Consider the following 26,296-nt stretch of genomic DNA (forward strand, 5'->3'; position numbering starts at 1 on the left):
CTGCTAATCTGCCGCAGTGCCAATAATCCATTAAGGGCAGGGCTGTTCTATGTTCTTAGGAAGAAAAGGTGGCAGTCCTAATTTGTATGAGCCCTAGGGCAAGTGAAGTACTGTTTAGTTTTTATTAAACACCAGCAGGATAGAAACCAAAAGGAACAGAATGGAAACTGAAATGTCTAAGGGGTTGGATTTACGTATTCAGGAGACTTGTGTGATAGAACCCTCCAGGGATTGTGCCACTTTAGAACACATAATGGAACGTTCTCTTGTCCCAGTAACTCCCTGCCTATGAAAAGCTAGCCCAACTAGAGAGAAGGGTTCTAGTTGTCTCATGTGCTACTTTTCTTTGTGCCATTTTTAAAAACATGGTCCCCCCCATCTGCATTCAGAAGTGTGGCCTGTTTTACTCCAATGCCTGCTAGGGATGGGGGAGATATGCGATTCAGTTGCATTTAAAGCCGAATTTATAAAATTTGCACTTTCTGAAACAACATGAGAACCGAAACACAGCCATGCTTCCAAATTTACTCTTACCTGAATTTTGCGATGCAGTTCTCTAACCAAGCAATGTTTACAAAAATGCATATATTAGTGGAAAAGGTGCACAAAATAAATATATTGGTGAGAATGACATACAAAAATGCATTGTATTAGGAAAAATTGCTTGGAAAAATGTGTACATTAGTCAAAACTGCACTCAAAAATGTATTTATTAGGGACTTCCGGGAAGGGTTGCTTTGCCTGTGCTGCCTCTGAGTCGAGCTCTCGTCTCAGAAGAAGCTTTTTCAGCTTTAAAATCAGTCAGAACGCTCTTTTTGACTGATAAAGATTTTCTCCCGGGCAGGGAGAAACGTAGAGATTAACCACAAAGCCTGTTTTTGTGGGGAGGACTGGATTTCATTTATTTATGAGAGAAGGTTCAAACTGCAATGCCGGACGGACTTTCATCAAGCTCTAGCTGATTATAGCGACACGTTTATCTTTTCTTCAAAGAAAAACGGACTTTAACAGGCAGACAAGCATCCTTCTTTCTATTTTCTTTTTTCATTTGGTTTAAATTGGTGCAGCAAAAAAGAGATTTGTCAATGAATCAGCTGTGAAGAACTTCTAGGTGAGTTATGGCTTTTCTCTTTCACTCACGAAATTAAGGAGGAAAGAAATCGAAAAAGCTTATCTTTGTTTTTATCGCAAAAAGCTGTCCTGGAGGTGCATTCTAAAGATACCCACGGCGGAAGAGGGATTTCTATTTCGAGGAGGGGAAAAAAAATTTTTTTTGGTCTATTTCATTTTGACGAATCTGCTTGTTCACGACGCCACTAATTGATTTGATGTTGGGAACTAAGTTTGTTTTGTATTCCTGAACACATAGAGATAAGGCAGGCTGTACTGTCTACACTGATATCAGCAAGCCTCGAATATTAACCCAATTGTGGCTGAAATAATTTTTGTTTCTGTGGTTTTAAGAATGACAACCAGGAAAGTGATTGAGACCATGGAAGAAATTATGTTTCAGAAAATAATGGGTGAGATTGAGATAACGAAACAAACCCTGAGACAGGGTAGACAGGAGATGAAAATTGAATTTAACAAAATGACGCAGGAGCTTAAAGAAATAGGGGATTCTGTGAGAGAGGAGTTTGATGGGATTAGAGATGAGAAAAGAAAAATTAAAGGGAAGCTACAAGCCCTGGAGATTGGAACAAATGTGAAATTGGAAAAAGATTTGGAGTTTATGGATGTTAGAAATAAAGTTTACTGTTTGGAATTCAACGTTGTCTCTGAAGAAATTAATGAAGATTTTGGTGGTAAAGTTATCAATGTCTTGGATAATTTTCTGGACTGGAATGATGTGATGGAGCTTGACATAGAAAAAATATATGGTGTTGGCTACAGATATGTGACAGTGGAGAAACTCTTAAGAGATGAGCCAGTGCATTTTGTAAAAAAGAACAGAGATATGACTTTGCAGCAATATTTCAGCAACATATTCAGAATTCTTGACTGGAATGATGTGATGGGGCTTGACATAGAAAAAAATTATGGAATTAACTACAAATGTGTGACAGAGCAGAGATGCACCCAGAGCAGAGATGTGACTTTACAACAATATTTCAGCAACATATTCAGAATTGATGGCAAGGACATATTTGTGATGGGGGAAATTCCCATCAGACTCTTGTTATATGACTATGGCTATGACAGCAAGATCATCATGGGATATTGATAATGGATGAATGGATACTGAAACCACTGGATTTAACAGGACTATTGAAGATGGAAGATGGAATTAATATTGATAATGGAAGAATGGTTATGGAAATTATTGGACCTAACAGATTTGACGAGATGGATTAATCGATATGTTTATTTGGACTGTGGCTATGACAACAAGATTATTATGGGATACTGATAATAGAAGAATGGCTACTGAAATTACTGGATTTAACAGGATTATTGAAGATGGAAGATGGAATTAATATAGATAATGGAAGAATGGCTATTGAAATTATTGGACCTAACAGATTTGAATCAGATGGATTAAGCGACATGTCTATTTGGAGAAAAGTTGAAAGATATATCTCTCAAGGAATTGAAACCTCTCTTTGACTTTTTGTGGAAAGAATAAAGTAATGTTTATGAGATTTGATGATTAATTAAGATAACTACTGGAGGAAAGTGATTTTATAATACAATTTTAGAGATAGGATTGTTATATATTGTAGACCTATAACTGATCTGCGACAAATCGGAAGTCAACATTTTATTTTATTGTTTAATTGTTTTTGTTTTGTTTTGTTTTTTGTCTTTGAAAATTTGAATAAAAATTAATGATAAAAAATGTATTTATTAGGAGACAGTCGCAATAAAGTGCTGAAAATTTTTCATGAGGATTTTTTTAAAAAAATCACAAATTGCAGCAGAAATGTAGAGAACTGAATTTAAGATTAGAAAAATGAGAAACAGAGAACTGAAACGAACAGATCCTTCCATCCTTAGTGCCTGTCCAACATGGAACCGACTTGGTAAAATCATTGGGTGATATTCACTTAACTTTTTGTGCCCCGCACCATCTCCAAATCTGCTCTGGAGGGTTGGGGAGAAACCCCAGAATAGATTTAGGGGATATGAGGAGGGGGGGAGGGGGGATTATTCCATTACGCAAATAAATCTTTGTGCTGATGGAATGCTTGTCTTAGTGTTATGTTGAATAGCACCCGCCAAGTGAAGACTCTACCGTGTAGGGAACGTACACTTCGATTAGCCCTTGATTTCCACCAAGAATAACAAGCTGTGGATAACGGTAAGCAGAAGTGGAACAAGATAGGGCAGTGTGGAGGGCTCCTGCTCAGCATTCACAGAATCATAGAGTAGCAGAGTTGGAAGGGGCCTATAAGGCCATCAAGTCCAACCCCCTGCTCAATGCAGGAATCCAAATCAAAGCATTCCAGTCACTCCATTTCATTCCAGCCCCCCCCCCTCGGTTTTCTGTTTTCTTCTCCTAACAGTCAATACTCTGTGATTACTCGGCGTAATCAGTCCTCACTGGTATGTTTTGGGCGGGGATATCTCCCCTCCCTTAGAACTCTTTTTCTGTTGGTGACACCTCTTTCTTCTGCTCTACTACCTCTTCACAAGCTGCTTGGTAGAATGTTGCCTGCATGTTTTCCCTTACGTTGCCAACGGTACGGCATCTGCTGCCCTCGACCTACTTTCATGCAAGTGGTGGGGAGGGCAGAGGGAGAGAAGGAGTGAAGCTGGAACAGATGGAGCAATGGAAAGAAGCGGAGGAAGCCCTGTGTAATAGGGGTTGGGGTCCTTGGACCACCAGTGGTCCACATGCTTCATTCAGGTGGTCCGCAGTGTGTGTGTGGATTTGTGGTTGAAGGCGGGAGATGTCACATCCATCACACTAAACATTCATATGGATTTTTAATGATATTTTATTGCTTTTATTTCTTACGTTGGGTGGTATTCAGCGCTAGTCCTACTCAGAGTAGACCCACTGAAAAGAAGAGACGTGACTAACTTGGGCTCTCAAACTTCAGTGGGTGTGCCCTGCGTAGAACTTAGATGAATCTTACTCATAGTGTTTTTATTGTATTACAATTAGAGTTCTATGGAATTATTCCGCCAGGCTTATGCAGGCAATTAAGAACATACTTCCCCCCCCCCTTTGCAACAGTTGACCTTTGTTTTTATTGTATTTTTAATGTTTTTTATTCTGTGGTGGTGGTAGTGGTGGTTTTTAATGTGATGTAAACCGCGATGATGTTTTTAACAATTTATGCACAAGGCGGCTCACAACATGAACAGAAAAAAGTTACCCAATTCACTGTAAGAAATAAATTCAAATGGTCAATAAGTTAAAATAGGGGTATGCAAATATTTTTATTAAAATATTTTAATAAAAATAAATATGCAACTGATGCACTAGGGCCAAAAATCATCCACGAGGTCCACCAAGACCCTCAGCAGTTTTTTTTTTACAATAATTTTTATTCAAATTTTCATAAAACATACAAAACAAAATCATAAAACATTCAAAGACAAAAAACAAAACAAAACAAAAATGATTAAACAAAAAAATAAAATGTTGACTTCCCATTTGTCGCAGATCAAATCAGTTGTAGGTCTACAATATATAACAATCCTGTCTCTTAAATTATATTATAAAATCACTTTCCTCCAGTAGTTATCTTAATTAATCATCAAATCTCATAAACATTACTTTATTCTTTCCACAAAAAGTCAAAGAGAGTTTTCAATTCTTTAAGAAATATATCTATCAATTTTTCTCCAAATAAACATGTCGATTAATCCATCTTGTTAATAATAATAATAATCTTATTGTCATAACCATAGTCCAAATAAACATATCGATTAATCCATCTCATCAAAATCTGTTAGGTCCAATAATTTCAATAGTCATTATTCCATTATCCATATTAATTCCATCTTCCATCTTCAATAGTCCTGTTAAGTCCAGTAATTTCAGTGTCCAATCTTCCATTATCAGTATTCCATAATAATCTTGCTGTCATAGCCATAGTCATATAATAAGAGTCTGATGGGAATTTCCTCTATCCCAAATATTTTCTTGCCATCAATTCTGAATAAGTTGCTGAAATATTGTTGTAAAGTCATATCTGTGTTCTTCTTTTTTACAAAATGCACTGGCTCATCTCTTGAGAGTTTTTCCATTGTCACATGGCTGCAGTTAATTCCATAGATTTTCTCTATATCAAGCTCCATCACGTCATTCCAGTCCAGAAGATTATCCAAGCCATTGATAACTTTATCTCTAATATCTTCATTAATTTCTTCAGAGATAACGTTAAATTCCAAACAGTAGATTTTATTTCTAATATCCATAAACTCCAGATCTTTTTCCAATTCCACAGTTGTTCCAATCTCCAGGGCTTGTATTTTCCCTTTATTTTTTCTTTTCTCATCTCTGATCTCATTCTCCTCTCTCACAGGATCCCCTATTTCTTTAAGCTCCTGCGTCATTTTGCTCAGTTCAATTTTCAGCTCCTTACTGCCCTGTCGCAGGGTTTGTTTCATTATCTCAATCTCATCCATTATTTTCTGAAACATAATTACTTCCAGATTCTCAGCCACTTTCTTGATTGCCATTTTTAAAACCACGAAAACAAAACAAAACAAAAATAAAGAAGAACCACTTCTTATTTCAGCAACAATTGGGTTAATATTCCAGGCTTGATGACATCACAGTATAAACAGAGCAGCCTGCCTTATCTCTCTATGTTCAAGAACACAAAACAAATTTAGTTCCCAGCATCAAAACAGTTAGTGGCGTCGTGAAGAAGCAGATTTGTCAAAATAAAATAGACCAAAAAGAGAATAGTCCCAGACGATATAATGTTCCTCGGAATAGAAATCCCTCTTCTGTTTATATCTTTAGAATGCACTTCCAGGACAGCTTTTTGCAATAGAAACAGAGATAAGCTGATAATTTCATGAATAACAGAGAAGAGTTATAGCTCACCCAGAAGTTCTTTAAAGCTGATTCATTTGACAAATCTCTTTTTGCTGCAACAATTTAAACCAAGTAAAAAAAAAATAGAAAGAAGGGTGCTTGCCTGTTAGTCCGTTTTCTCTTTGAAGAAAAGATAAACGTATCGCATTAATCAGATAGAGCTTGTTCGGAAGTCCATCCGGCATTGCTGGCTGGACCTTTTCTCATAAATTAATGAAATCCAGTCCTCCCAACAAAAACAGGCTTTTGAGGTTGATCTCTACGTTTCTCCCTGCCCGGGAGAAATTTCATCAGTCAAAAAAAAATGTTCTGACTGATTTATATCTGAATAAGCTTCTTTTGAGGCGGGAGCCCGTCTCAAAAGCAGGCACAAGCGAAGTCACCCTTCCTGGAAGTCAAGACCCTCAGCAGTTTTCAAGTGGTCCGTGGGGAAAAGGTTTGGGAAGTACTTCTGCATAAGCAATGGGTTTAGACCTCTTTTGAAAGTGATCTGTCCCTCCTCTGGCAGCCTGCTGGACATGGAGGGAGAGAGGGTGACAGGTGGCAGAAAGAGAGAGGAAAAAGGATGGCCCCATCCACCTTTGGCTCTGACTCCATCTCTTACTGACTTTGGCCTCATCCATAGCTGGCTGCATCCCAGTCCACTGCTGCCACATGGCCCTCAGCAGAAAATAAGGGGTCTCAACCCTGGGCTAGAGATTTACCCCTTCAGATTTTATTTATTTATTTATGTGTTTGGCAAGATTTATATACCCCTTAATGGACAAAATCTTCTTAAGCGGTTTACATAAAACAATATAAAGTATCCACTGGGGAAAATATCAACAAAATCAAACGTGAAAAACAAATTAGCATAAGATTTATCAAAATATAGATCAGAAGCTTATACTAGTACATTAAAGCAGGGATGAGAAATGCAGGGAATAATGATCCTAGTTTATTTGGTGAATGTTGCACAGGTGGTACCCAGCCTCATGTCAGACAAATGGGCTCCGTTTCATGCTCCCCTTTTCCTTCTGCAGCTATGGTGTGCCCGGTTCTGGGAGAGCTGACACACCTGCATCAGAGGCAAGATTAAACAAGCTGAAAATGGGGGGGGGATCATAGGCACACGCTTTGGCTACCATTAAGGATGAGGTTCGCTATCTGATTACATTTCATTTTTCAGTTCATCAAATTTATTTATTATTATTATTAAACTTGCATATTGCCCCATAGCCGAAGCTCTCTGGGCGGTTTACAACAACTAAAAACAAATACAATTTAAAATACATCTTTTAAAAACAATTTAAAATACAATTTAAAAAATTTAAAACAATACAGAACACATGCTAAAATGCCTGGGAGAAGAGGAAAGTTTTGACCTAGCGCCGAAAAGATAACAGTGTTGGCGCCAGGCGCACCTCGTCACAAACATCATTCCATAATTTGGGGGCCACCACTGAGAAGGCCCTCTCCCTTGTTGCCATTCTCCAAGCTTCCCTTGGAGTAGGCACCCGGAGGAGGGCCTCTGATCTTGAACGTAGTGTACGGGTAGGTTCGTATCGGGAGAGGCGTTCCATCAGGTATTGTGGTCCCAAGCCGTGTAAGGCTTTATAGGTCAATACCAGCACCTTGAATTGAGCTCGGAAACATAAAGGCAGCCAGTGCAAGTGGGCCAGAATCAGTTTTATATGTTCGGACCGTCTGGTGCCTGTTACCAATCTGGCCGCTGCATTTTGCACAAGCTGCAGTTTCCGAACCATCTTCAAAGGCAGCCCCACGTAGAGTGCATTGCAGTAATCTAATTTAGAGGTTACCAGAGCATGGACAACTGAAGCCAGGTTATCCCTGTCCAGATAGGGACGTAGTTGGACCACCAACCGAAGTTGGTAGAAGGCACTCCGTGCCACTGAGGCTACCTGAGCCTCAAGTGACAGAGATGATTCTAGGAGAACCCCCAAGCTACGAACCTCCTCCTTCAGGGGGAGTGCAACCCCATCCAGGACAGGTTGGACATCCACCATCCGGTCATAAGAACCACCCACTAGCAGCATCTCAGTCATGTCTGGATTGAGCCTCAGTTTATTAGCCCTCATCCAGTCCATTGTCGCAGCCAGGCACCGGTTCAGCACATTGACAGCCTCACCTGAAGAAGATGAAAAGGAGAAATAGAGCTGCGTGACATCAGCATACTGATGACAACGCACTCCAAAGTTCTGGATGACCGCACCCAATGGTTTCATGTAGATGTTGAACAGCATGGGGGACAGAACTGACCCCTGCGGAACCCCATACTGGAGAGTCCAGGGTGCTGAGCAATGTTCCCCAAGCACCACTTTCTGGAGGCGACCTGCCAAGTAGGAGCGGAACCACTGCAATGCAGTACCTCCCACTCCCAACTCAGCCAGTCTCCCCAGAAGGATACCATGGTCGATGGTATCGAAAGCTCCTGAGAGATCAAGGAGAATCAACAGAGTCACACTCCCCCTGTTTCTCTCCTGACAAAGGTCATCATACAGGGCAAATGGACTGCTAGTTACAATTTGCCATAAATTGTGTTCTGCTATTTTTCCAAAAATTACTTTATTTTTCCCTTTATTCATTATGCTGCTGTATAATTTATATAATGTATACAGCAGCAGCTTATTACAAAAATAATTACATAAATAATTACATAATTCTTGGTGCAGATTTTTTTAAAAAAAATACGGTGTCACCAACAGCCATGAACACACACAAAGAGTGGGAGCCTATTCAACGATGAGACAAACTTGCGAATTATCCCAGAATTCGATACCAAATCTGGTTTTAGAAATATTCTACACCATCTCTAGCTACCACCCTGCACTTCTGAAACCTTGACTCTACCCCACCTTCCTTAATTCATTTTCAGCTGCTCTTCTCAACCAAAAGTCTTTGATTCTCTTGTTCTGTCCATTTTGTTGCACACTATTTATACATCATCCAGCTATCTGCCATTCACGTTTCCTCTGACCCCATTTAGCAAATGGGTCCAGCAAGTTTTATTTTTCACTCTTTGACCCTGAGCTTCAAGCAACATCTCGTTTGTGCAATCTGAAAAAAACACAAAAAACAAAACCGTGTTCATTTAGTTAGCTTTTCCTCATTGGAGAAGGGCCGTACCTTAGTGGTAGAGGATCTGGTTTGCGTGCAGAAGGTCCCAGATTCAATCCCTGGCAACTCCAGGTAGGGCTGGGAATGTTCTCTGCCTGAAACCCTAGAGACCATCTGCCAATCACTGTAGAGAGTGCTGAGCTAGATGGACTAAGGGTCTGACTGGGTATAAGGTAGCTTCCTATGCTCTGTTTCTCCTCTTTAACCTCATTCCTTCATTAGTTGGCTGATCTAGATATCTCTACCTTCCCCCCCCCCCCCAGGTCTGGGAGCACCAGCTGTTGATTCACTGGGGATTGCAGCATTCCGTAGTTAGTGTTAATCGTGACTTTCCAAGCGGGCGGTAATTTGACAGCGTGCACCTGTTTCGTCTCTCTCATTTTTTATTGGTGACATTCTGGCTCTTTGGTACCATTATATATTTAACTATTGTAATGCCTCTCTAGGGCTGACATCCTTGACAGACTGAGCGATAAAACTGCGCCTGCCATTCAGTGTGAATATTTTTGTTTGTTTCTTATTGCTGAATGACAGAAAGTGTTTGGGCATTTGTTATATATGTACTTGTAGAGCCTACAGGCCAATCTGGCTTTTTTCAGTGGCTCCAGTGTTGTTTGCTTGCCCCTGGGTGCTGTTTGCAAGAGAGATGTTAATCTTCGCATTATAGATGATGCCGTAATACCATATTTTACATACGTCTCCCACGTTACAATTCATAACAACAACAGGATTAAAAGGGAGTGTGGTTTCAGTGCTGCTGGTCTCACACGTTTTCCATGTGGGATTCCAAGAGCTTTGCATCTCCTGTTGTTATTATTAGTATTAATCATCCTTTCACACTTATAAGTGCACCTAGTGCTTTAGGTTTATGGCCTGGCCCCAAATAGCTACTTAGATGCCCCATAAGCACTTCATTGAGCATTTTGGTTCATTATCAGTAGGGCTGGTGTCAGAAGGATTTCTTACTTTACTTATTTAAGTACATTTCTACTGTTCCTTTCCTGCAACAAGCATAAAGTAGCATACATGGTTTCCTTTCCCATCTCCATTTTATCCTCACAGCAGCCCTGTGAGATAGGTTAGGCTGAGAAAGAGAGTGACTGGCCCAAGATCACCCAGTGAGCTTCGTAGCTGAGTGGGGATTTGACAGTCGTAGTCTGTCACTCTTACCACTACACCAACCTGGTTCTCCAGGTAGGAAATGTTGGGCATATGCTGTGGCTCTACTGCCATCATCCTCCAGAGCCTCTTTCCCCTGCTGCTCTTCCTTGCTGTGGCTGCCAGTACACTTGTCCTCTTTGAGCCTGCAGTCATATCCACACCGAATATTTAAAGCACTTTTACACCAGTTTAACCATCATGGCTTGCCCCAAAGAATCCTGGGAACCATAATTGATTAAATCCTGGGAACCATAGTTGATTAAATAACCTCACAGAGCTACAAGTCCCATCACCCTTAAAAACTTCAATTCCTGGGGTTCTCCAGGGCAGTTTAAGTGGTATAAGAGTGCCTTTAATGTATGTGTGGATGTGATCTTAAACCAGTGACAGGAACGAGGAGAGGGAGCAACATCCCTCACTTGCTTCATGCTCTTCTTCTGGACAGTTGTGCAGATTGGACCCAGAGGGAGAGGGCAAGTACGTGGCAGTTGAAGGTAGAAGCACAGAGGAGCAAGGTCCATTCGGGGACAGGGTTTACTAAGGGCATCTTCAGATTCAAAAACCTGGAAATAGCACTGATTTTGAGGAAGTCCATAACTCTCAGTACACCTCCTTCCACTCTGACTTCAGTAACTCATGCTGCAATAGAGGGTGAGCTGTAAATCCCATTGATTTCACTGGCATTTAGATGTTTTCTTGGCATATATGTGTCCTGAACCTCATATTTGATCTGATAATAGGTGCTTCTAGTTTGGAGCATGGCTGCAGGGAAAAAATGGTCTAGGGTACATTTGAAGAAGATAATTGGTGGATGGGAAAAGGGTTGAACATCCCCACCCAGTTTTGGGAAATCTATGTTTATTTTATAAAGTCTAGTTTGATTGTTAGGCACACCTGATTTCCCTGGTTGTGGCTCAAATACCATCAAAAGAGTTCATATCAGTAAAGAATATTTATGCAAATCTTCATGCAAAATTTCATGGCTTGAATGATTTTGAGTAGAGAATTTGGTTTTCCATCTGATAGAAAACAGACTTTTAAAGACTCTGCTTGAACTTTAATTTAAATAATGCTTTTGTCTCAGATGTTTTAGAAGGACAGGTGCAATCCTATGTAAGTTTGTCTTAGCCGGGTCCCATTGAAACTGGAGCTAAAAGTTGCATAAACAGAAAGTCTGCAATCGGACATAGGCTCTAGCAACTATTTCGTTTGTTGAATCATTCCCATTATGTTCAGAACTACTTCATTACAACAGTGAATTAAAAGAAATCTCTGTTGCCACCTAGTATGCAAAAATAGAATGCCAGCACAGCTATGATTTGTGATGCATTGTTTATTGCTGTCAGTGCCCATTAAATCTATAAATCTGAAAATAACTTAAGTATTCCCTTAAGTAAGCCATTTAGATTTTGGTCCAGTAATTTGTTGTGATTGAAGACTCCCAGGAAAAGCCCAGGAAAGCTAAGGGTTTGTCCACTCATGTGTTGAGTGTGTGTTTGAGTGTATGTCTTGTTCATGTGTATGAATGTGCAATCCTATACTCAGAAGTAAGTGGGCATATTTAGTCAGAGAAAAATGACATTTTTCTAGTGGTCAGAACCCAGATTGCTTTCAAAGTTAGCCACGTAGTCACAGTAGCCACAGTTAGCCACTGATATTTATGGTGGACAGTGGCCCATGCAAGCTTGTTCCTCCCCATATAATGCAGTGTATAATACTTCCTCCATCTTGGGACCGAAAAAGTTTGCAAAGATGGGAGAGCTAGATCAGATACCATTCTTTACACCCCTCCTCCTGAAAAAAGCCATCCACTTTTTGAAAGAATCCCATGTGACCTGAAGTTTTGTATCATGTATTCAAAGCATGAATGTATTTAAATAAAACTTTAACACCTAACTTTCTCAATGTTTTCTTGCCCCATGGTGCATTAAATTGCATTACAGCATTCAAAATGTGCATTAAGAAGTACATTTTGGGAGCATAGTGGAGGACATGCCATGATTATTGCAATTTTAAGAACTTACACTACAATTTTTAAAAATCTTTTAAAATGTGTTCCTTCTTTCCAGAAAGTACTGTCATTACTCATGTACTTACCATATTGAATATAGCTGTACACATGACCATCATTTGCACCTGTTGGCGATACAATCTGGTACAACTCTGAACAAGCAACACAACTCCTCTTGCACTTCTCAGTTGTGTTCCGCATCATTTGGCTTTATGATTTTAGTTACTTTGGACATTCAAGAGAGTGCATCTCGATTTCTTGTTCTGCTTCTGAGCACTTACAAGCCTCTGGACAACAGCTGTTGGACATGGAGATGGACCTTTGGCTGATCCAGCAAAGCAGTTTTTATGTTCTTCTTAGGTTTTTTTTAAGTGGCAAACAACAGCTCCCCTTGCACCCATCAATCATACTAACTACCTGCAAATTTGCACGATTATTACTAAAACATCACTCCTGGGAGTGTTTTGAAATGGATGTGTTACAGATGGAGCACACTGGTAGATCACAGAGTAGCATTTGTCAATTGTCCCCCCATTTTTTCTTTTTTTCTTTCTGAAATAAAGGTGGAGGCAAATGGGTTAAAATTTAGTGGCATCATTGTGACTTGTGAACTCTCATTATTCCCCAAATATTTGTCTTAATTTTCCTCACTGCATCTGGGAGGATTGAGGGATTCTTCTTGTGTTACAATTTAAATACACAGGATAAAGCTCCTATTTTTCAAAAATCATGCAAATGTCTGTTTGGAATGGAGGTAATATGCACATCTGGCTCCTAGCCAGATCTATGAACTGCCAAAACTTCGTTGGAGTTTTGAAGTTCATGGGTCTGGCTGAAAGCCAGATAAATGTATTACTCAAACAAAATACTTTGCATGTTTTTTTCTTCTTTCTCTTAAAAAAAATGAGGGTGAGTTCTTTGCCTTTGAAATGCAATGTGAGAAGTGGCCTTCAGTCAACATAAGATTTCAATCAAAATGCCAATTTGGTCTCTTGTCATGATTTTTGTGAACCATAGCGCAAGGCAGTGACTTTATAGGACAAGTAATTAGAACTGTCAAAAAGTGGCTTTCCTCTTCAGTGCAGTATTGTGGGCCAAAATGTCAAGTGCTCAGCTTGCAGAATTGACTTCATTAGAAAAGGGTTGGTAATGCAACTGTTGCTGTTGTTTCATTGCTCTGCCATCATATAAAACAACAAAAGTAGATGTTATACAGAGAAAGAACTGGAACAAAGAAGATCCACTATGAGAGAGGGACTTTAGTCTAATCAGCACACGTTTCCCAGTCTGTCTATTGCTCATACATAACTCTACTTCACTGGTCAGTTTCCCATATCTACATTCTAGGACTTAATGGCTGAACTCTAAAGGGGACATTCTACAATTTCTGGCCAAACTCTACTCTTCAGTAGGCCCTGTTCCTGGAATGGTCAATACAAGAAAGAATATAAACAACTTAGTTCGTCATCTGCCTTTCCCCACAATGGAAAAATGCAGGAACTGGTATAGGAAAAATTCCATCCTGCATATGAGCTGGGGGGGGGGGAAGGGCAGGATAATATTAAGGACTTCCACAGGAACCTACAATGTGGCTGTCATTCATTTGACACAAGTGGGTGGGGCTTAGAGCATTTGAACAAAAGCTGCAAAATTGTAAGTCGAAATCAAAAGATTGCTCATTTACACTTCTTCAGCATGCTCTCTTTTTACTGTTTGTGCTTTAGAGGTCCCCATGGGACTCCAATTTGAAAACATTTCTTGGTAGAATTAAAAACTAGGCCAAAGTTGCTGTACCACCTTCATGCAGGTCATTAGGAAAACAAGTCCCACATTAAAAATAATATGTACTACTACAGCTTCATTTTGCCCAGAAGTAGTATGCTTGGGTTGATGTGGTTCTGCCTGCTTTAGCTTGGCTTGTTCATTCAGTAGGGTGTGTAAATGTAGTTGGCATTGCAATCACTGCATTTTCAATACCTCATTAAATGTTCCGTACGCATACCAGGAACTGACATATACTCTTCGACTAGGTGTTGACAGACCTGCTTACCTAAATATTGAACTACATGGGCTTTTTCTTTGGTAGTTTGTCTTGTGGTGATCGAGCAACCATCTGTGTAAGAGTACTGCAGTTTTTTTAATCTTTCAGCTTCAGATTTGTTACGCAAATGCAATAAAAGGTAGAAGACTATTGCTGTGTTGCTTGTAGTAACAATGCTTAGTACAGACCCCAAATCTGGGGAGGAAATGAGAAATTAGTTATTTGTTTAACAAAAATTATATACTGCTTGATCGTAACAAAATCTCTAAGCAGTTTACAAGAAATGTTATCAATAAAACAGTTAAAAACAAGTATTTAAAACATTTAAAAGGCAATTAAAATCAACAGCAAACTAAAAAAGAGAGTAAAACACATCAACATGTCGAGATAAACTTGCCTAAACGGAACCGTTTTAAGCAGGCACCAAAAAAGAATACAGTGAAGGCACCTGCCTGATGTCAATTGGCAGGAAGTTACAAAGAGTAGATGCTCCCACACTAAAAGAACAATTTCTTACAAGCACAGAATGAGCGTTATGTGGCACCTGTGACAGTGACAGTTCTGCAGATCAGAGCAGTCAAGTAGGCACATATGGGGTAAGGTGATCCCACAAGTAAACTGGTCCCAAACTCTTAAGGGCTTTATACACTGATAGTAACATCATGAACCTGACCCTGTAACAAATTGGCAACTAGTGCAGATCTCTGAGATGTGCCAGAAGAACATTCATTCAGGCCTCATTTAAACATTACTGGTGTGGTGCCCATCACATACTTATAGTCTGGTCTTTTCTAGTACTATCTGTAAGAAGAAACTGCACTGAGTTGGCTGAATGATATGATTCGTTCCTGCACCAGCACCTGGTCCCCAAATGTGTGGCATGACTCAGGATATTAAAAACAAGCAAACACCCTTTTGTGTCTTTTGGAAAGCATGAAGACGAGGAATGGAGAAGTCCATTTTAGCATGCATTGATAGACATGTGTGTGTATATCTCTTGATAATGTCACAGGTGTTCGTTAATTGGCATGGTCCACACCTGACTTTTTCTTCAGACTTGCTTAACTGTTTCTATTCCTCCCCCGCAGAACCTAGAATCTGATTCTGGAGGAAAAGAAACTACTTGTATTGAATGAAGTCAGGGAGCTTCTTGACCTGCTCCTCAGCTCTATAAACATTACATCTGTCTTCATCATTTGGAGGCAAATTTCAAAGAATGCTTGGTGGCATGAAGCAGTTCTTGGGATAAGCCCCCAATTGCAACAGCAACAACATCTGTGCCTTTTCTTGCCTTGGGATGGGCAGAACATAGATCTCTGGGTGATTGCAGTAGATCAGCACGGGTTGTGGACTCCTGCTTGTTCAATAATAGCAACCACAAAAAGGCTCCACACCTAAATTAAGCTGCTGAAATAAAGGAAGCTTGGAGGAAACCCAGCAGTGGGAGAGGATGGTAAGCCCAGTTCAGGTACTGTAAGCCATTCCTTGGCTGAATATGTTCCCAGATGTACACTATTCATAGGAAGCTGCTTTATACCAGGTCAGATTATTTATCTGTTTGGCTCAGTATTGTCTACAATGAAAGGCAGCAGCTTTCCAGAGTCTGAGACAGAGGATGTTTTCCTCCCATCATCTGCTTCCTGATCCTTTAAAGTAGATATGCTAGGGACTGAACAGAGGTCCTTCTTTATGCATGTCTTCTATCCCTGAGCTATAGCCCCTCCCCTTCTCAAGTACTACATGTACATCTGCCCCTCTGAGCTGCTATTTTGCACCTGACTCTTGAGGTTCTGGTAAAAGACATATAGCCTTACCTTTACCTACCCTTGTTTTAGAGTGTGTAGCTCAGAGACATATTTAAGCAAACATTTTTTGCATGCATTGTCAAGGCATGGTCTAAAACACCATGGCATGTGGTGAATGTGCTGCGCTCTCGCGTTGCTCATTTGTGCCTTTCCCCTCTTTTTGTGCCTCATGGGAGAGGTAACAAACCAGCATGCTGGCTTGCAAATCAGCCCTCATGGCTTGTTTGAGGAAATAAACCATGATTGCTGGTTCACATGTAATGCTAAGCCAGCACTCTGGTTTGTTTCCTCTTCTGCATAGCACAGGGAGGAACACACTAATCATTCGCAATAAAATTATTAGATAAACTATAGTTTGTTTTAGACCGTGGTTCTGTGTTACATAGGAACTGGGCGAGTATTAATTTATTTCAGTCCTTCCTCTTTCATTTGCTCTGCAGATGCAGGCCATTAGTTAATTGGTCTTCCTAGGCTATCTGCGTGCTTTGCCTGGTCTCCATGTGCAGCGCTGCAGCCGACCTAGCAATCTGTAAATTGTGCAGAGGAAAGAGCAGGCTAGAGGCCTGTCCCTTGTCACTTGTCACTTGATACTTGAGTGCTCCTCCATGTGCTATATATTTATTTTTTTATTTTCTGCTGTGACACCTAGCTATGAGCAAAGAACTCTCAGGAGTATCTTAAAAGACAACTTCTATTAAAGATGAAAAGTTAAGCAAAATGCAGACAGTAGATCTCACAGTCAGAGGAAAATAACATACAGCGGCATGTCAGAAGCGTTAATTGGGAAAAGGAGAGAATCACAAGCTGGTGAAATCTGTGGCTTGGCTTCTTTTGCTAGAGTCCTTTCAGAAGGCTAGATAAACGTAAGGAAAGGAATAGTGTCATCTGAAGCTTTGTCAGAATTTTAAAAGCTTCCTTACAGGGAATCAAACATGTGGTCCATCTATCACCATCACGGTCCACCTCAGTTTCATGGATTCAGGGTGAGGCATTTCTCAGCCTTGCAGATTGTGCTTGGAAATTATGCTCCAGATTAAACACAAGGAGAGACCTCATTCATGTTAAGTGCCTGAGCTGGAAATCAAGCACAGGCCTGTTCCTTTGAAACGTGTGAATGATAAGCTTGAAAAAAGCAAGTGGGAACAACTTTAATGCTCATTTGCACTTATATCAAATCAGACCATTGGTCCATATAGCTCAGCATCAGAGGAGTCTTTCCCCACTTTGACTGAAGATGGCAAGGATGGTATGGGCAAAACATGGGCTCTGCCACTGAGCTATGGCCTTCTCCTTACCCCAAAAGCTCCTGCTTGAAAAACAGCAAAATTGCTCAGATGTGTTTAAAAGGGGATGAGGCAAATTCACGGAGGAGAGGTTTTTCAGTGGCTAACGGCTATAAGGCAGGGGCAGGAATCATCAGGCCTGAGGACCAAATGTGACTCTCCAGGCCTCTCTTTCTGACCCTTGGGACTCTCCCCAGATCACACCCCCTAATGGCCCCACTTCACACCCTCCTTGAGTGTTGTTGCCTGGCTGGAATGTGCCCTTGAATTCTGATAACGCCTCTTGCTCCCCTGGGTGGAGAATACAAAGGGGTGTGCATAGTAATTAGCCTAATGGACGAACATAAGATTCACATTTGTTGCGCAACTGACTATTGCCGCAGACCAGGACTTCTTTTGCCTCTGCCACCACCTATCACTGGCATACGTCCCCCAGAAGGTTGCCTGGAACGGAATGTAGCCCTTAGGCTGAGAAAGGCTCCCCACATCCCTGCTACAAGAAGAGGGCTATTGCCTTCTTACCCTGTTTGTAGAAGCAACTGGTTTGTCACCGTGAGAAGCAGGATGCTGCACTTGAGCGATCTACATTCTGATCTAGCAAAGCTCTTCACACACCCATACTTGTCTTAGTAGAATATTTTGCCTTAGCTGTTAGATGATTGGATGTTCTGAAACCATGCAGTTGGTCATGGGCTAGGTGAATATGATATGGTAGCTTGTTCTGGTCCCCAGCATGCTCATGTAGCCAATGGTGTTCACTGCACATGCTGGGCATCCATGGGCAATGGCACATCAGAGGGACTGCTTCCATTCCCACTGCCCTCCCCTTCCTTATACAAATAAACACAGTCAAAGGGAATGCACAACTGAAAAGCTGTGGATATTATAGCACACTAATACACCACTCCATGCCAATGAGTCCACTCCAGCCCACTCTCTTGCAAACAGTAAGTGCAGTCTTACAACTAAAGGTAGTTCCTTTCCTGACAGCTGTGCTCCAGCCTTTTTTGGGGGTAGGGGGCAGGCATGAAGTAGGGGGAAACCCTCTTACAGTTCCTTTCCAGGACTTTACCACATTTCCAGGTAAGGGAACGTTGAGGTAAAGGGGCCCATCAAATGAGGTCTGCCTCCCCATGTCTGTCCATCTTCTTCTGGGTCTCAGGATGGCTCCTTCACATGAGGTCTGCAAGCTCAGGTTCCTCCCCCAGGAGTTTTCTCTCCAACTACCTCTGACTTGATGGGAACTCCAGCCTTCCCCATGATCCTACTCCTCTCCCTTCCTCCGGAGCTCCTTTTATAGAAAGCTCCGAGACATTTTCAAGGTCATTCCCAGCCACTGCATCTAACTCCAGCTGTCGCTACCAGCAATCCCTGTGGAATAGAGCCCTGATCTTTCATCCAAGAAGGTAGGAAACATAGGATGCAATGCAGCAAGATGGTCCCTAGCGGTCCTTCACAGCAGGATTTCAATGAGGGCTTTCTTGGTTGATGTCCCATGTTCACCATTGGGGGGGAAAAATACCCCTTGGCAAAAGCAGTTTGCATAGACACAAATGTCCAGTGACATATTGTGGCAGATCATTGGTATGGCATGGCTGGATGTGGGCACAGAGAAGTCCAGCACTTAAAAAAATAATAATGTGAAAGAAGTTCTCCAGGCACCGTCTCTTTTTTCCCTAGTATTGCCACCGGATTTCACCTAAAGTGAAATTCCATGACAAATTGGTGTGTTCCGGCTCTGGTGAAATCAAAGGCATTTCAGTGATTTTTCTCAGTGGGTTGAGTGCTGCCCTCCTTCCACCATATGTCTGAGCTGCTAAGCATATTGTGGGATTGGTGAACAGTCTGGGAAATAAAATCGCTTGCTCTCCCTGTTGCTCAGGCGCTGTGCCATGCCAGTTTTGGTTACAGTATATAGCCTTATTAATTCCTTTAAGGAAGGCCGCTAAGATAACAGCTGCTCCTTTTTACTGCAAGAGGCAGTGTGTGTGGCACAAACTGTGGCTCTGCCTCCTTGACGTTGGCCCAGTAGCTCAGAAAGTCAAAATACATCAAGGGCTCAGCTGTCTTGCATTTAATGTATAAATAGTTGAGGCTCTCTTGTGGTCATCATTCCAAGATCCGATGGGTGACCAAGTAATCCTTGCGTTTTGATCGTTTGCATTCCATTTATCCAAGTCCTCCATCTTATTTCAACTGGGGGTCCATTCATTTTGTGTCCTGAATCTGCTGCTAGATATTGTTGGTGCCAAGTGCTGCTAATGCTCTCTCTCCAGAAGTGACTAAGGGGACAGATGATGCTCATCCAAATGCTTTCATGTACAAATGGGTGCTTTGAGGGCATTGTAATGTGTAATATATATTTTTAAAATCCAGATGAAGTAAAATTAGCATTGCATTTGGCCTTTCTTATTGTTAATTACCTTCTGTAACAGCTGCTTCAGCTTCTTCCTACAAGGAAAGGCTGCATTGGTTGGGGCTTTTTAGTTTCGATAGGGGAACGTGACGAGAGGCTTATAAAATTATGCATTATGCAGAGAAAGTAGAGAAAAGTTTTTCTCCTTCTCTCACAATAGCAGAACTTCAGGTCAACCAGGTTCAGGAGAGACACAGTGAAATATTTCTTCATGCACGGCACACAATAAATTTATGGAATTTGCTACCACAAGATGTGGTGGTGGTCACTGGCTTAGATGGCTTTAAACAGAGGGCTGGGCCAATTAATGGTGGAGAAGTCAACCAATGGCTACTAGTCATAACAATGTAATGGATCCTCCAGATTCACAGGCAGGATGTCATTAAGTACCAGTTGCTGGGGAGCAAAAAAAGGACAGGGTTCTTGTCCTCCTGCCCTGCTTGTGGGCTTCTCAGAGGTAACTAATTGGTTCCAGTCTTACTTTGATGCTCGCTCTCAGAGGGTGTTGTTTGTGAGGTATTGTTCAGTTCCATGGAGCCTCTAATGTGGGGTTCTGCAGGGACTGATTTTATCTCCCATGCTATTTAATATATACATGAAACCGCTGAGTGGGGTTATCTGGAGATTTGGAGCAAGTAGTCAGCAATATGCTGATGCCACACAACTCTATCTCTTCTTTACATCTCCAGGTGTGGCAGTAGATGTGCTAGACTGAAGTCTTGCCTAATGGACTGGATGAGGGCCAGTAAACTGAAGCTGAATCCAGACAAGACTGAGGCACTGTTAGCGGGTGGTTCCCTAGACTGGATGGAGGGATTGTGGCCTGCTCTTGATCGGGGTAACACTCCCTCTGAAGGATCAGGTACATAGCTTGGGAGTACTTCTGGATCCACAACTATCGCTTGAAGCTCAAGTGGCCTCAGTGGCGAAGAGTGCCTTCTACCAGCTTCAGCTGGTGGCCCAGCTATGACCATATGTGGACAGGGATAGCCTGACCTCTATTGCCTATGCTCTGGTAACCTCTAAGTTAGATTATTGCAATGTGTTATATGTGGGGCTACCTTTGAAGATAGTTCGGAAACTGCAGCTGGTGCAGAATTCAGCAGCCAGACTGTTCACCAGAACAAAATGGTTTGAACACATAATGCCAATTCTGGTGCAACTGCACTGGCAACCAATTAGTTTCTAGGCTCAATTCAAAGTGCTGGTTTTGACCTATAAAGCCTTATATGGCTCAGGACCCCAATACCTCAAGGACTGCCTCTCCCTACATGTACCAACCTGGACCATGCACTAGGTATCAGAGGCCCTTCTTCATGTGCCCCCTCTGAAGGAGATGTGGAGAGAAGCAACATGAGAATGGGCCTTCTCAGTGGTGGCCCCCTGTTTCTGGAACACTCTCCCTAGGGAGTTGCACCTGGCACCATCATTATCTATCTTTAGGCGCCAGGCAAAAATATTTCTCTTCTCCCAGGCATTTGGTTCTTAATTTGGAAGGCTTATGGAGGGCTTCTGTTGTGCATCCTTCCTAAGGGTTGCTCCACTACCTTATGTACTGGTTTTTTTAAAAAAAATATATCTATCTATCTGTCTATCTATTTTGCTTTTACTTTTACTTTTTATTAACTGTAAGTTGCTTTGAGAGCGCATATTTGTGTAGAAAAGCCTCTAACAAATTTAATAAATAAAAAATCAGTACTGTGGGAACTGGGTGCTGGATTAGATGGCCTTTGGCCAGATCCTGCAAGACCCTTCTTATGCTCTTATGGGAATGTGAGGAGGACGTTGGCAACATCATGGCAAATTTTCTACTCCATGCTCTCTCTCTCTCTCTCTGTGTGTGTGTGTGTGTGTGTGTGTGTGAGAGAGAGAGAGAGAGAGAGAGAGAGAGAGACCACAATGGACAGGGTAACTTGCAGATGTGCTGGTGAAAGTGAAACAATATGGACAAGCTGGATTTCCTCATGACTGTTTCCCATGCTGGTTTTGCCAAACCTGGCTACCTGATGAGTGTAACTGTTTGATCATGTACTTGCAAACACCTATTTGTTGCATTCACACTCTGACTACCAAAACAGATCATGATTGATAAGCCAGTAGCAAACCTCGGTTACAGTTTATGCCTTGTTTGGAGTGAAACAGACTATGAGTCTGGATTGAGGTTTAACACTAAGCCAAACCATGGCCCAGCTCCTGGTAGTGCGCAGGAGCAAGGGGAGGAGTGAAGTGGTCACAATTTTCTCATGGTGCACCAGCATACATGCATGTTCATGCTAAGCCATAGTTTGGCTTCACTTTATGTACAAACCAGGCTAGTGAGTTGAAAATTGTCATGACCCCAGAGTCCAGCAGCAAACAGGAGTTGGAGTTGGAGGCTATGTAGTCTCCAGCTAAGGAGTCAGACTGAGTGCAGGGCTCTGAGTCTGCTGCTTGGAGATCAGGAGACAACAGAGACTGAGATTGAGGAACATGGTCCCCAAGAAGAACCTTCCATATCTGCAGGGCCAGAGCCTGGACCCTTATGGGCATCTTCCCCTGGGAACCCTATGTCTCCCACTGCATTTCACCTATCCAGAGATTCAGGGAGTGCACCAGGAGGGAAGGCCTAATGTTATCCACAAGGGATGGAGTCTGGGAGAGGTAGCCTGGGGACAGATAGTTAAAAAGGCTCCCTCTGCTCTCATCTTTTGTCGTAACTAGCCATAGTCCTGCAGCCTCTCACCTGTCTTGCTGCTGCCTTGTCTGTGGGATCCAGCATTAGACCAGAACTCCACAAAAATGGTGGATTCTCTTCATGGTGCATGAATCGGCCAACCCGTTCCCCATCAACAGAAAAGGAAGAGGGGAATATTAGCAGCTTCCACAATCTGGCAGATGTGTGTAGCAGCCTTGAGACACTAATGTATGAAACATGTTTGCCTCATTTGGAGCAGTGAATTTCTGATGACAATCCACCTGCCAGTTTTAACATTGGTTAAGTTCTGTTCAGTATAATAAGTTGTAAAGGCCTTGGCTGTTTCCATGTACGCTTATGTCACAGTCATGCTACGTCATGGGTTTTGTACTTTTAAGGCTGCATGAACAGCTACTCTGTGCTCTGTGCTTGTTTTAGTTATAAAAGGATGATGAATTGATGCTAATGGGCTACCTTAAAATGCCATTGTGTGTGGGGGGGAAGGGATGCATTCAACGTAGTGCTAATATGAACGTTCCATCAGCACAAGGATTTCTCCTGGCCTAATGGAACGTTCTCCCCCTCTCTTCCCCTGTGCACCCCCTAAATCTGTTCTGGGTTTCCTTCAACCTTCCTGAGCAGATTTGGGGCCATTGCAGGGGGATGGGGGAAAGTCCTACTGCGCTAGCAGTAATCCTTGCGCTCACACAGTTATTTAGTTGAATACTGCCCAAAATTTCTTATGCAGATATGACTCATAAGTGCACTTCCCAAGGATTTTGAAAGGGCCACCCAAATGTCAGTTCAGAATTGGGAACTGCACTGTTTAGCCCTAATTTAAATAAAACAAATAGTCTGCAAGCCACAGATCTCCCAGTTAGCTTTTTGTGTGCCCTTTCGCAGCAGAGGCTGGTCCATTAAGGAGAAAAGGACACTGCCACACCAATCTCATTCTGCCCCCAGACGGTCTATACCTCCCTGCCTCCTTGCAGCTAGTCCAGGAGGTGCCCCTGGCTGTCAGCTTCCTCTTCCTTAGCCTCAGTTTTGCCTTTGTAGGACTCAACAGGGAAGAGGATGGAGACAAACCTAGAACTACAGGAATACCCCGCATTAATGTACGCAATGGGTCCAGAGCGAGTACATAAACCGAAAATGTACTTAAAGTGAAGCACTACATTTTTTCACTTATTGATGCATATACTGCACTGCAGTCGTCATATACGGGCATAACTGATGTAAATAACGCATTTATAACTAAAATAAACACAGTAGGCCTTATTTTAAGAAAAAGTTTGTAGTTGGAAACTGATCAGGCGGTGGCGTCATGCCGTTAAGTGTCCGTTCTTGCGAAGCGAGCGTACATAAACAGGGGAATGGTGCTACTGTAAATATGTCCATACTCGCGAGTGTCTGTAAAGTGAAGGTCCGTATAGCGGGGTATTCCTGTAGTTGGCTCCATCTGTCATTGATTCAGGCTCCACCTACTGTTGGGCTCCCTGACTTCCACCCTACCAGTCCCAACGGGCAGCAACGACCACGGCCCTTTGGGAGTTATTTAAAAAAACACTTGTGCTGTAATCCGACACAAGAGGTAAGATGTGCATAAGCCCATTGATTTCAATATATTTAAACATCCCTACCTTTCTGTTGCATGATGGCTCTGGTTTTTATGGCAGATCTTCCACCTTTATAGGTGTACTTGACCTACGTTTTTCATTCGCTGATCCCCTTGTGTATGCTAAACGTATCTGGCTATTAACACTCAGCCTGGGTGTCTGAATAAACATTGGATGTGTAAATTCAATCTTGGCATCCTTTCCTCTTTTATGTATTTCTCCCAAGGGGACTCCATCTGCAGACTGTATTGAAGCAATCATTAATCTATCAGGATTTCGTGTATCCCTTCATAGAGCTTTGAAAAGATTCTCTAGAGCTGTTCCCCCCCCATTTGTTATTTCCCTGTTACAGCACATAATAGAAGCCAAGATATGCATAATATTCCCTATTAATCAAAAATATCTGAAGTGTCATTTATAAAGCAGGAAACATTTTGAGACTGAGTGTTAGGCCATAGAGAACGAGGACCAAAGATGCAGCAGTATAATCCCAGAATTGCAAGATATTGTCATGACAGTTGTCAGTCATGTTTATGTAAACATTATGTAAATTAAATTGTGCCATTAAAATGGAGCTGTGTGCTGTGGCCCCTCGGTTCCTGCAGCATTTCAGTCTTACTTTTGGTGCTGACTCTTCCCTTGTGCTAAAGAGAAGTTGCTTCAGATTCTGCAAATTTTCTAGGAGGCAAATGCTCTCTTAATTTTGGTAGAATTGCCGCCCTGGGCTCCTGCTGGGAGGAAGGGCGGGATATAAATCAAATAGTAAATAAATAAATAGAATGAGGGCTCAGGTTTGGTGATGTCAGCAGCTCATGGATTTATACACACTTCCTTGTAAGTCCATTGTTCATTTCTTAGCAGACATGTATAGGATTGTACAGGTACTTGCTTAATATATTTATATGACACCTTTCTTCAAGTGCATTTGTATATTTTAGATGAACTATAAAAGGAAAGAGGGATGAGGAGCGAAATGGAAAATAAGCAAATTCAGATGCAAAGTCTTTCATAATTCTTATTGTGACTAGGTAGAATGGTCACTGAGGGCGACAGTTCTGTGGCAGCTTGTCCCAGCTGAGCTAATGGAGCTGCTTTTGCTGTATTGTCTCAGATTCAGTCAGGTGACATTGCTGCTGTTGTGAGACAGTTCTGGGAGGGAAGGAGCCACATGGCAATTGGTCCCAGCTGCTCTGCTTGTGACTCTGTATCCGGAGATGTTATTTTTCTCAGTCTAAGCAAAATATGCATTCTATACATGCCGCTTGTGCTGTATTTATTTATTAAATTTATATCCCGCCCTTCCTCCCAGGCTGCGTTGTAGGATAAGTTCTCATTGTGGAGGTAAACCTGTGGTCTGGGCTGAACCAGATCAAATTGCAGGCAGGAACACTCATGACTGAATGCTCCTCCATGCAAAAACTTTATCTGCCCCTGGAAAATTAGAGATCTGGAATTTGATCCAGTTTCTGTTCTCCAAGAACCAAGCTAAATTCTCCCATGAGCTCTCACCTTTTTGTGCTTGAAAATTCAACATTTTAACAGTGGTATTGCTGTTGTTTGGCACATTAAAAAGCATCCCTTCAGTTGGTCTTCCCACTTCACCTAGGAGAATGAAGTTAGATGCATTTTACAATCCTGCACATACTTAAGCTGCTTAAATTCCAGTTGGCTGCTGCAGCCACCTAACCCTGCGTATGATTGCAGCCTGAAAGACTTTTGTTTAAAAGGAGTTCCATCATCTTTATGCTCTTTAAATGCAGCTGGTTTTTTTTTCCTGGGGGTGTGGGGGCTCACAACTGGCTTATGCTATAGCTCGAAGCCACTTTCCCCTTGTCTCTTAACTTGCTAGGTACAAAATATAACTCCTGTGTAAACTATAGCCAGAAGTCATTTCCCCTTGTCTCTTAAATTGTTAGGTACAAAATATAACTTCTGTGTAAATGTTCACAGCAGCAAAGCCCATCTGGGCCTGCAAGTGACAAGGGGATGATTTCAGCATTTTATGATGTGAGACTTTGGCACCTTTGATTCTTCTTCTAAGCTCTTGCCAAAAGTGGGATTTTTTGTTTTGTTGTTTTGGTTCAAGAGGATATAATTGAAAGTCTGCTGGAGAGAAAAAATTCACAAATGTCTTGCCAGCCCTATTTTGGCCCCTATGTCCTTCTGTTAAC

The 26,296-nt window shown here is 41.8% G+C and overlaps 1 protein-coding gene across 2 annotated transcripts in view; it reads left to right on the forward strand.

Moving 5' to 3' along the window:
• KIF26A (kinesin family member 26A) overlaps nucleotides 1-26,296 on the forward strand; it is a 211,066-nt gene that overhangs the window by 121,340 nt on the left and 63,430 nt on the right. The window lies entirely within an intron of this gene.

The sequence above is a fragment of the Rhineura floridana genome, chromosome 2, assembly GCF_030035675.1.
Source record: "Rhineura floridana isolate rRhiFlo1 chromosome 2, rRhiFlo1.hap2, whole genome shotgun sequence".
Taxonomy (NCBI): Eukaryota; Metazoa; Chordata; class Lepidosauria; order Squamata; family Rhineuridae; genus Rhineura; species Rhineura floridana.